Source organism: Trichosurus vulpecula, chromosome X (assembly GCF_011100635.1).
Source record: "Trichosurus vulpecula isolate mTriVul1 chromosome X, mTriVul1.pri, whole genome shotgun sequence".
NCBI classification, from domain to species: Eukaryota; Metazoa; Chordata; class Mammalia; order Diprotodontia; family Phalangeridae; genus Trichosurus; species Trichosurus vulpecula.
The window spans coordinates 29,288,188-29,300,628 of NC_050582.1; the positions used below are offsets into that span (position 1 = coordinate 29,288,188).

General features: G+C 48.7%; 1 protein-coding gene across 1 annotated transcript in view; it reads right to left on the reverse strand.

The window, feature by feature from the left end:
* GPR50 (G protein-coupled receptor 50) overlaps nt 1–3,387 on the reverse strand; it is a 68,194-nt gene extending 64,807 nt beyond the window's left edge. The window contains exon 1 of the mRNA XM_036739892.1: nt 2,885–3,387. The gene's annotated coding sequence lies outside the window, so the exon portion shown is untranslated. The remainder of the gene's footprint in view (nt 1–2,884) is intronic.
* Nucleotides 3,388–12,441: the final 9,054 nt, after the last annotated feature.

A 12,441-nucleotide genomic window follows, 5' to 3' on the forward strand; every position in this document is an offset into this window, starting at 1 on the left:
AGTGGCCCCAGGAGGAGACAGGAGAAAGCACCGGGCAAAGCCAGGGGCCCGGAGCAGGGCAGCACTACATAGAATGGCAGAAGTTTGCCCTGTGGTGAGAGATTTGCTAGATTTTTCCCCTTGGGCCACCCCCCCTCCCCCAGCTGCTAACGACTCCTCCCTAAGCTTCCCCTCTAGGGCTTTGTTCTGCGTGTATCTTGCAGATGCAAAGATATTTACACATCTTCCCCTCTTTAGAATGGAGGCTCCCTGTGGGCAGGGATGGCTTTTGGCCTTTCTTTGTAGCCCCAGGGCCTAGCCCAGTGGCTGCCACTTAAGGATTGTCTGCCAGCAGACTGTCTGATTTCTTTCTTTCAAAAAGAAAGGTCTTTGTTATGGGAGGCAATTCTCTGGGTAGGGAAAGTGGAAGCAATGGGGGTGGATCTTTGTGCCCTTAAGACAAGAGATATCAATAAGAATTTATTTTTTACATTGTTATCACTGCCTCTCCCTCCCCCGCTCCAACGCCCCCCAGCTCCATCCTGTAAATTACTTTGGGGAGGCAGTGTGGCCTGGTAGGATGAGTGCTGGACCTGGGGTCTGGAGACACCTGGGTGTGAATACTGGCTCTGAAACTTCCTCCTCTGAGGACCCTGGGTAAGCCATTTCCCTCCTCAGTTTTCCCATCTAGAAAATGGGAATAATAAGGCTTGCAGTAAGTTCTGTAAGCACCCCCTCCACACCCCAGTGAGGCCCTGGAGCAGGACTTTGCTGGGGGGAGACCTCTGGAAGACTCACTACTAGGAAGCCAATGGCCAGGGAATGGGCTTCCTCAACCTCCCCAGCTACCTCTCATCATGTGGCAAGTCTTGGTACTGTGTGCATTTCAATTTTGCTAAGCCTTCGATTCATTATCGTTTTATTAGCAGCCCTGGTTACAAGGCCTTCATTACTACCTAATTACCTGGGCTGATTTTCCCTGGTTTTCATATTAAAGACCAATTTATGGAAAGCATTACAGTAGCTCAGCCATTGAAACACCATCACATGCGGCTGTTTTCCCTCTTCTTTCATTTAAGCTGCAAGGGAATGTCTGGAGGGACGGGCAGCCTGAGCTAATTCTTGAACTGGGCTGATGTGGCCCATAGTCACTGTGGGCATAGACCAGGCCCCCCCACAACCCCATTCCAGCTCTTGAGAGAAAGCTGGGCAAAGGGCAGAGATCCAGGCTCAGAGACCATGGAAGGTGCTGAGGCCTAGGCCTTGCCAGGCAGCCAGCAAGCATTTATTAAGCCCTCACTATGTGCCAGGCACTGGGCTAGGCCCTGGGCAAGCCCAAGGAGAGGCAAAAACACTTCCTGACCCCAGGAAGCTGACATTGGAACCATTCATTGCAGAGTGTTGTGTACAGGCATCACTGGAGGAGTCCTGGTGATCATTCTCGTTAGAGAAAGAAGCCTCAGCACCTGGGATGGGGGCTCAGCCTTGACTCCTCCAGCTGCCATGCCAGGCTGGGGGGGTTCTGTTTCCTCAGCTCCTCATGGGCTTCCTCTCTCTGTCAAGGTGGCCTGAAGGTCACCCCCTGTGTTAGGCCCTCCTCCCCCCTGCCTGGATTATTGCTATGACCTCCTCCCTGGCCTCCCTCCCTTCAGGGTCTCTCCCCTCTGCTCAGCACCTTCAGTGCCCCGCAGGGGTCCGTGGGCAAGATGAGCCCTTAGGCTGGCATGCAGGGCCCACCACAGCCCACCGGAGGCTCACTGCCAGCTCCGTTTTCCAGTCTTTTTCTCCATCACTCCCCTTCACACCCAGCCCAAGGAGGCAGACAATGGGGGGCTCAGTTGTTCCCCAGACTTGGCCTCCCCTTACCTGCCTCCTCCCTGCACTCCCTTCTCACCTCTGCCCATCCCAGCTCAGGGGCTCCCTCCCCCGTGAAGCAGCCCTTGATTCCTGGGCCTCCCTGACAGTGTTCTCAGACTCCTCCCATTGGCCAGTGTGCTTTGCCTCAATCTCTCCTTTGTCCCCTTCCACTCAAACCTTGTCTCCCTTCCAGTAATAATAGTAGCTGGCATTTCTTTGGAAAATTAATTGTACAGTGCTTCACAGAAATGATTTCATTTGCTCTCTGAACCAATCCTGTGAGGGAGCTCTGACAGATGTCATCAGCCCATTTTAGAGATGGGGACATAGAGAGGAAAGTCAGCTTAAGTGACTTGCACATTAATAGTATCAGAGGTAGGATTTGAACCCAGGACCCAGTTCCAGAACCCAAATCCAGGCCTCTTTCCACGACAAAGCTCCTTGAGCTCAGGCCCCGTGTCACTTGCTATTTGGAAGTCTGAGCCCAGCCCAGTGCTTTGCAGAGACAAGGTAAGCACCTGAAACATGTTTCTTGAGATAAATGATAAAAAGTTCTCAGCTTCAGGGAATCCTTTGCCATGGAATAATGTCATGGAAAGAGCCCTGATCCGGGGATGTTGGCCCAGCTCTGGCATCAGCTTGCTGGGTGACTTTGTCCAGGTCACTGCCCTTCTCTGGCTGGGCTCCTCTCTGGAAGGCTGGGGTGGGCCTGTATGCTATTCAAGCTGCCTTGGAGCTGGGAGCCCCTGTGACTTCTGACTGCCCTGGGCTGGCTAGTGACAGCTGAAGTAAGGAGGGAGGCAGGCAGCTCCTGGCCATCACGAGCAGAAGGCCTGGTCATCCATCTCCCTATTGATTCCCTGAGAGTCAGGGGAAGAGAAAGGGAGTCAGAGCAGAGAGGAGAGATTGAGGGGAGACAGGGAGGGAAGGATGACTGCAATGTGGCAGAAAGGCCAGGAGAGGGCAGCAGAAGAAATTGCTTATGTGACTCTAATGGGTCACCTTGGTCCTAAAAGTCTCAGGGTCCTCCCTCCCTGGCCTTGCTTACCTTTCCCAGGAGGTAGACACCTTGAACCTCAGGCTGGAATGGCTTTCTCCTTCTTCAGGTCCTTTAACTTTGGGAGGCTGTAGTCAGTTACCTTGTACCCGAGGCTTCACGGCCCTCTGCCTTTATAGGCAAATTTACCTAAGTGAGTACTAGCACCTCAGGCTTCCAGCACCATGGACAGCTGTCCTTTCATGAATACTCTCTCCTCCTGGGGTTTTTGTGTTGCTCTTCTCTCCTGGTTCTCCTCCTACAAATCTGATCAGCCCTTTTTGGTCTGTGTCCCCTAAGACTCTGTCCTGGACCCCCTTCTCTTTCCTCTCTACCTTGTCTCACTTGCTGATTTCATCAAATCCCATGGGTTCGCTTACCATCTCTGTGCACATGACTCCCAGGTTTATGAAGCCATCACTAGTCTCTCTCCTGAACTCCAGTTCCCTGTCACCAACTACCCCTAAGATGTTGGCGCCTCGAGGTCCAAGAGACACCTCAAGCTAAACGCGCTCAAAATCAAACTGGCTATCGGTCCACCCAAATGTGCTCTATCTAAGCCTTCCAGCTCAGCCTCCCTTATCATTCCAGCTCTGTAATTTTTCATCCTCAGTATCTCACTCCCCCTTGCTTCCCATATCTAATCAGTTACTACCAGCTATTGTTTCCTTTTCTCCACAACATTTCTACACTGATTACCCACTTCCACAGCATTCACACAGCTCCTACCCTAGTTCTGGTCCTCATCACCTCCCACCCCAAGCCTCTCCCCATTCCCATCCATCCTCCATATAGAGGTCAAAGTCATTTTTTGACAGTGCAGGTCTGATTAAGTCATCCATCTGCTTACCAAACTCCAGTGGCTTCCTATTGCATAGAGGATCACACAGAAGCTCTATTGGCTTTTCAGGCTCATTATAACCTGGTCCCTTCCTACCTTTTCAGTCTTCTTCCGCATTATTCCTCTCCCTAAACTCTGTGACCCAAACATACTGGCCTTCTGGCTGTATCGAACAAGACGCAACATTTTGTACGTATTGGGGATATGCTACAGAATATGTAGAGTTACAACTATGCCTGTTGTCTCCCTCACCAACTGTAAGCTTACTTCTGTCTTCAGAGCCGTCCCATCTGGCATGGTTAGCACAAAATAACGACTTAATAAATGTTCATTAACTGATTGACAGCCTGACCCGGGCTCTTTGGCTCTTTCGTGAAGATTCAAATGAATAATGCCTTGGGAAGTGCTTTCTACGCATTATGTATTTACATATACCATCTCACTTGATTGACCTTCTAAAACTTGAACAACCTGATAAAGTTGGTGGTATCCCATCTTACAGATGCAGAAACTGAGGCTTGGAGACTTTAAATGACTTGGCCAGGGTTACACAGCTAGTAAGTTTCTAAGCCAAGACTGGATGAGAGTCTTCCTAACTCAAAGTCCTACTGTCCAAAAGGCCTCCCTTAAATACTGGTTCTTTAGTTTCTGGGCCAAAGAGGTGTATAGTCTTAGAACTAGTAACCTGGCTAAGAGTTTGAAGTCAGGCAATGGTGAAAACAGTAAGAGGAGTCTTCTTACATTCTAGAAAGTTGTCATGTCTCACAGTGGGAAAGGAAATGGGGCCAAACCCTCTGCTGGCTTCCCCAGCTGATTTCCATTCTTAGCTCATGAGTTACAAAGGGTTTGAGCTTTGTCCCCTCCCTCCATACGGTGCTTGGGCTCCTGGGGGCGGGGCATGGGGGGCCCAAGGGCGGGGGTCCTTCTCCTGGGTCCTATACTAACTCCAGGAACCACTCGATGTTTTGCCTTATAAAATATTTCATCTCCTCTTCACCTGTTATAAAATCCTGCCTCTGCGCAGGCTATAAAAGAGAAAACTCTCCACCTGAGAAGAGTGGGAGGCCAGCAAGCTCCCCTGTAGTCTTGGGAACCTCCAGGCAGGAGCCTACAGAAGCCATTGCTAATCACAATCCCATAGATATTTTAATCTGAATTCCAAGACTCTGAAGGACAATAGACTCAAATGAGCATCTTGAAAGATTCCTGCACGTTATATACAAAGTATACAAAATAGTTAACTGTTTTTTGTTCTGATACTGAGGCTGAAATAAAGATAATAACTATCTCTGTTTATTGCCTCTTTTTTGTTCCCCTGAACCATTTCAACATTTCCCTACCTCTCCCTATCACATCACTGTCCCACTTTTTTTCTCTGCATGTGTTCATAAAATTCTGGACCTGGAGATCATCTAGACTAAACTTCTCCTTTTACAGATGGGGAAACTGAGGTCCAAGGAGGTTAACTGACTGCTTCAGGGAAACTGAGGCCCATAAAAAGGATGGGACTTGTCAGGAAGTGACTGCCTACAGTCGAAACAGAATGTTGTGAAATTAGAAAGAATGAGCCTAGCCCCAGCGAAGACATACGAGGAGACGCCCAGCCCTGCTCCTTTGCAGGATTTGGGGTGCACAAATGGAGAACATGGCATTGAATGTCGGATATTTTTTCAATATGTTGACCAGCGTTGATTTTATTTTCCCCTTGAGTTCTCCGCCACCCCCCAGCCCCACCCCCAGCTGCTAATGCTTCCTCTTTGAGAGGCCTTTCCCTCTTTTTCCTAAGCACCTTGCAGGAGCATAGTTATCTACATATCGTCTCCTTCATTCGAATGTAGGCTCCTTGAGGGTAGGAATGTTGTTTGGGGCATGCTTTGTATCCTCGTGTTTAGCACAATGCTTGGCACTTAGTAACCACTTACTAATGTTTATTGATGGAATGGCTGATTTTCTTCTGTGAAAAACTTATTTGTTATAAGTAATAGCTCCCTGGGAAGGGAGAAGCAGGAGCCAAGCCAGGGAAAATATGTGCTCTTAAAACAAAAGATATCAATAAGAATTTATTTTTTACATTGTTAGCACTGTGCCCCGCCCCATCATGCAAATTACTTTGATGAGCTAGAGGGCCTGGTAGAATAAGTCCGGGACCTGGGGTCTAGAGACACCTGGGTTTGAATGCTGGCTCTGAAACTTTCTCTTCTGAGGACCCTGCATAAACCATTTTGTTCCTCTGAGCCTCAGTTTTCCCTTCTAGAAAATGGAGATAATCAGCCTTGCAATGAGAACCTGCCTTACAGAGTTACTGGGAGGAAAGGGCTTTGCCCAACCATCGCTGCCATTGTCAGGCCTTGGGACCCCAGGGCCCCCTGCACACAACCGGGAGGCCCTGGAGCAGGACTTTGCTGGGGGGAGACCTCTGGAAGACTCACTACTAGGAAGCCAATGGCCAGGGAATGGGCTTCCTCAACCTCCCCAGCTACCTCTCATCATGTGGCAAGTCTTGGTACTGTGTGCATTTCAATTTTGCTAAGCCTTCGATTCATTATCGTTTTATTAGCAGCCCTGGTTACAAGGCCTTCATTACTACCTAATTACCTGGGCTGATTTTCCCTGGTTTTCATATTAAAGACCAATTTATAGAAAGCATTACAGTAGCTCAGCCATTGAAACACCATCACATGCGGCTGTTTTCCCTCTTCTTTCATTTAAGCTGCAAGAGAATGTCTGGAGGGACGGGCAGCCTGAGCTAATTCTTGAACTGGGCTGATGTGGCCCATAGTCACTGTGGGCATAGACCAGGCCCCCCCACAACCCCATTCCAGCTCTTGAGAGAAAGCTGGGCAAAGGGCAGAGATCCAGGCTCAGAGACCATGGAAGGTGCTGAGGCCTAGGCCTTGCCAGGCAGCCAGCAAGCATTTATTAAGCCCTCACTATGTGCCAGGCACTGGGCTAGGCCCTGGGCAAGCCCAAGGAGAGGCAAAAACACTTCCTGACCCCAGGAAGCTGACATTGGAACCATTCATTGCAGTGTTGTGTACAGGCATCACTGGGGGAGTCCTGGTGATCATTCTCATTAGAGAAAGAAGCCTCAGCACCTGGGATGGGGGCTCAGCCTTGACTCCTCCAGCTGCCATGCCAGGCTGGGGGGGTTCTGTTTCCTCAGCTCCTCATGGGCTTCCTCTCTCTGTCAAGGTGGCCTGAAGGTCACCCCCTGTGTTAGGCCCTCCTCCCCCCTGCCTGGATTATTGCTATGACCTCCTCCCTGGCCTCCCTCCCTTCAGGGTCTCTCCCCTCTGCTCAGCACCTTCAGTGCCCCGCAGGGGTCCGTGGGCAAGATGAGCCCTTAGGCTGGCATGCAGGGCCCACCACAGCCCACCGGAGGCTCACTGCCAGCTCCGTTTTCCAGTCTTTTTCTCCATCACTCCCCTTCACACCCAGCCCAAGGAGGCAGACAATGGGGGGCTCAGTTGTTCCCCAGACTTGGCCTCCCCTTACCTGCCTCCTCCCTGCACTCCCTCCTCACCTCTGCCCATCCCAGCTCAGGGGCTCCCTCCCCCGTGAAGCAGCCCTTGATTCCTGGGCCTCCCTGACAGTGTTCTCAGACTCCTCCCATTGGCCAGTGTGCTTTGCCTCAATCTCTCCTTTGTCCCCTTCCACTCAAACCTTGTCTCCCTTCCAGTAATAATAGTAGCTGGCATTTCTTTGGAAAATTAATTGTACAGTGCTTCACAGAAATGATTTCATTTGCTCTCTGAACCAATCCTGTGAGGGAGCTCTGACAGATGTCATCAGCCCATTTTAGAGATGGGGACATAGAGAGAAAGTCAGCTTAAGTGACTTGCACATTAATAGTATCAGAGGTAGGATTTGAACCCAGGACCCAGTTCCAGAACCCAAATCCAGGCCTCTTTCCACGACAAAGCTCCTTGAGCTCAGGCCCCGTGTCACTTGCTATTTGGAAGTCTGAGCCCAGCCCAGTGCTTTGCAGAGACAAGGTAAGCACCTGAAACATGTTTCTTGAGATAAATGATAAAAAGTTCTCAGCTTCAGGGAATCCTTTGCCATGGAATAATGTCATGGAAAGAGCCCTGATCCGGGGATGTTGGCCCAGCTCTGGCATCAGCTTGCTGGGTGACTTTGTCCAGGTCACTGCCCTTCTCTGGCTGGGCTCCTCTCTGGAAGGCTGGGGTGGGCCTGTATGCTATTCAAGCTGCCTTGGAGCTGGGAGCCCCTGTGACTTCTGACTGCCCTGGGCTGGCTAGTGACAGCTGAAGTAAGGAGGGAGGCAGGCAGCTCCTGGCCATCACGAGCAGAAGGCCTGGTCATCCATCTCCCTATTGATTCCCTGAGAGTCAGGGGAAGAGAAAGGGAGTCAGAGCAGAGAGGAGAGATTGAGGGGAGACAGGGAGGGAAGGATGACTGCAATGTGGCAGAAAGGCCAGGAGAGGGCAGCTGAACAAATGTGTGATTGTGATTGGTTCCTCCTACCTGAGGCTTCATTGACCTCCCTGTCCCTAGGCCTTTTTCACATGTATGACTATAGGACTATAGTGGATCACCTCAACCTTTAGGCTTTCCTAGGCTTTTTTTTTTAACCTCTGTGACGTCAATGAAATCACTTCCATCCTGAGGCTTTATAGGCCTCTCCCTCTCTCAGCCTTTTCACCTTTGGGATGCCTATTTGTTTACCTCCAGCCTGAGGTGTCAGCTTTTTGTTTAACCTCTGTAACCATAATGGGCCATATCATCCCTGATGTGGCTCAAGGGTGCTGTGACTGGCCAAAGGCTAAAGGGATGTCTGAGGTCACAGAGGTTCAAAGGCCTCAGGAGGTCAGAGTCGACCAGCTGGAGCCACCCAGGAAGGAAGGCCTAGGGAGGGAGGCTGAAGCCAGGCTCGCCCTTCTCTAATCCAAAGTGATGCACGTAAACTTGGAAAAGAAAGATTACAGTTTTTCAGTTGCTTTAGTTTTGCTCTTTCTTTAAAAAAATCATAGTTTGAATCCATTTTAAAGGATGCTACATTCCTTTTAATTGTTCAAATTGATCTAAAATCTTCAATTTCCCTTTTGCCCCAAAGGTTTTAAGACAAAAGTTAGGAGATGTATACCTTTCCCTGCTCTGTAGGTCTCACTCCACTCCTTTTGTCCTCATTACAGTCCTTACTCACCACAGCCCAGAAAACCACCTTGGAGCCCTTCCCCCCCTGCATCCCCTCCCCCTCAGCACCCCCTTCCCTTCGGCACCCCCTCCTCCTCACTACCCCCTCCTTTTCTATACCCCCTGCTGCTCTGCACCCCCTCCCCCTGCAGACCTGAAAGTGGCGTAACATTGAGAGATTTGAGTGGGGTTTCTAACTCTGGTGCTGGGTTTGATGAGACATGGCTTACAAGCTCATAACATCTTAAAAAACCAAAATCAGACATAAGGGGGAGTATGTGATGGAGAAGGAGCCCAGCTGTCACGTAAATCTGGCTGATGTTACCACAATGATGTTAATTAAGTGGGCAAACCCATGACTGTGTGCTGTGTGCCCGATTGAGTTACAGCCTGGCCCCAGATATGCCTGAAGGCGCCCAAGGCAGTTCATGGAGAAGTTGGGGCTGTCAGCACCATGACAGTGGGCACTTGTGTCTGGAGTCTCCTGGCTCACTTGCTAACAGAACAGATAGGCCTCCAGACAGTGGGACTGCAACAAGGCTAAATAAAATCAGCTATAGGAAAGGGAAACTGAGCAGAATCCATCACAACCTGTTCTCATGTTCACATGCATGAAGCCATTAGGAGTTATCCATGTGAATGGTGAAAGCTCATTCTCCCAACATGGTCTCTCAGAGTACACTGCTTTGAATCAGAGCGGGTGTGGAAGCTACTTGCAAAATCCCCCCTCATCCCTAACATGGAAGCTTTCGATTATCTAAGAGAAAACACAACACCCAGAGATGTCTCAGACCTAGGTCACCCTCCCCCTGGGTCTGTCTTCAGAGCTCAGGAGGCCCACAGAGGGAAGAAGTGAAGCCTGCCTTCAACTCTGAAGGTCAATTTGATACCCTTTAAGTAGATTTTTAAAAAAACATATCAAGTCTTCTGACATTTTGTGCAAATACAACAAGATTATAGATTTGCAGTCAAACAGGCTTGCTAGGATTAAAATATTACTGTTTCCTGAAAAAAATAGCATCTCCCCCAAATCCCTGAAAAATAACTAGTGTTGATCTATAGGAATTTTTGTGGTCAATTCTGTGTCCTGACCTTGACTATGTCTCCCAGTTCTTTGACCCTTCCCTAAACTATCCTAAATCTTTATTTTCCCCTGGGCAATTTGGAGCCATGTGGGAAGGGATGATTCAAAAACCTCTGATTTTTCTGCTTAATATCCCTTCAATATACAATTTTTCCTTTGACATGGACACACATAGGACAGACCGATTTTCTCTGTGCAAAAGGACGGATCCATAAAATTGAAGAGTATATGCATTTTTCAGTTTATAATAGACCACATCTCTGGAACAGAATGTGGTTTGTGTCCAATTCCTGGAAATACTCGTGTTTTCAGAAGGTGTAGAAGAGCATGATTGATACACTCAACTCTCTCCCTGCTGAAAAGTAGGGGAGGCTGTTTCCTCATTCCCTTGGAGTTGGAATATGATGTCAAATTCTGTCCTAACAAGCCAACAATGTTGCAAAAGCAGTATCTTTCTAATGCAATATGGATGAAATTCCTTGTGCTTTGCTATAAACCCATCATTGAAGGGCTAATAGCTAGTGAAATCAGGGGAGCCATATTTCTTCTGGAGTCCTTAAGAAAGGCTTTTCAGATACGAAGGGGGATTTCAGTATGAGAAGTATGAGTAAGACGTAACATCTTGAAACTCACCACTTTGGTCAATGGCAAGGTAAGGGGCCCCTAGGTATCTACCACCTCTGCCCCCCTTAGGCATCATACATACCCTGTCTTTCAGGGAGCCTTCATCAATCAGGGTCCTCGGGGCCCCTGCCATTAGTCAGCTCAACAAAAAGCCTTTATCCTACATATAAATGTTTATTTACATTTATATCCAAAAAAGGGAGAATGTCCAGTTTGGTGTAGCCCACAACATAATGGCATGAAAGGTGAGGGCCACAAGGGAGGTAGTTTCAGAGCCATCAAAAATCAAATTTTCTGTACCTCGATTCATAACCCTCAGGGCCCAAGCCCTGTAGTCTCCCAGGCCTTCACTTTATACTGATTGGCCAATCCCTGCTGCTTATTTGGGACATCATTTCTTGTTTCCAGGTTGTTGCCTGATTCTCCACATTTTGTTGGAAGCTCCTGGTCCAAACCACAGGACAAGTGAAATAATCTGGTGGACCATGATGACATCAAGGGAGGGGATCTGGGGCAGGGGGTCAAGTCAATGAATCACTGCCTGGACTTTCACCACCGAAATCTCACAGGCCTTCAAGCTGGCCAATGGGTTAAGCTCTGTCACCCCAACTACTGGCCCGAGATCACTGGATGTGTCCAGTATCTCCCATAGACACCCAACCTGAATAGTCTTAGGTACATTTCTACTGCTTGCCCTGTCAGCATGAATTCCATTGGCTCCATCTGCTAATTCAGCAGATGCAGTGGACAACAGAGATCTGGACTAGAAATTGGGAAGACCTGAGTTCAAATCTTGCCTGAGGTACTTACCAGCTGTGGGACACTGGGCAAGTCACTTCACCCTTCTCAGCCTCAGTTTCCCCTTCTATAAAGTGGGGGTAATTAACAGCCCCTACACCATATGGTTGGTGTGAGGATCAGATAAAATTATATATGGAAAGCACTTTGTAAACCTTAAAGCACCATAGAAATATTAGCTATTATTGTTATAATTAGTTCATCCCTCTCTTCTTTGCTTCCTCTCTGCTTCTCACACTCCTCTGTAGTTGTATCCGCAGCCCCTTTTAGGCTTTCCCCATCTGTAAAAAGCATGAATCTTCATCCCCCCAGATGACCCAAGAGAAGTAGGTCAGCTACCAAGCTACAACATACCAAGGGACTGGGACCTTCTAGCCACCAAATGGGGATCAAATCCTCCAATCCACTGCCCCCCACCTTTAGCCTCGCTTCCACATTTAAGGGTCCCACAGGCCATTCCTCTGTTCAAGCCTCACTTCTAGCACCAAACATATAAACTTGAAAGGACCAGAAAGGTGCTGCCTGTGTCAGCTACACCCAGTAGGTCTTTTACTTAAAGTTTGGGTTTGAACCAAGAAAGGAGTCCAACCTCACCGCTTGGTTGATCAGGGCTGTTTATTGGCAAGGATACTCACCAGGAAAAGAAACAAACTTCAGCCTGAAGTCACCTCTGATTCCCCAGAATCAGCAATACCCATGGATACAAAGCAGCACCATATCTGATTTAGATAGTAGACAGTGATGTTCCCAGTAGTGGTAGAGGACACCAGAGGCTGGCAAATGCTACAGAAGTATGAAGGCCACTGCCTACATATATTCAAAGATGTAGCAATGCCTGCAAATAACAGTTCACTATTTGCAGCCTGCTAGGAGGCTGGCAGATGCCACATGAGTTTGGATGAAGGCCACTGCCTATTCAGGATGTAGCAATTTCTACAGATAACAGTTCACTATTCCCAATGATGGCCAAAGGCTTCTGAAAAAGTGCAAGCTATGATATTTCATCCAGGACACTAAAGTTTGAGCCCAATAGGCCCCCTCTCATAATCCTCAATTATCAGTTTC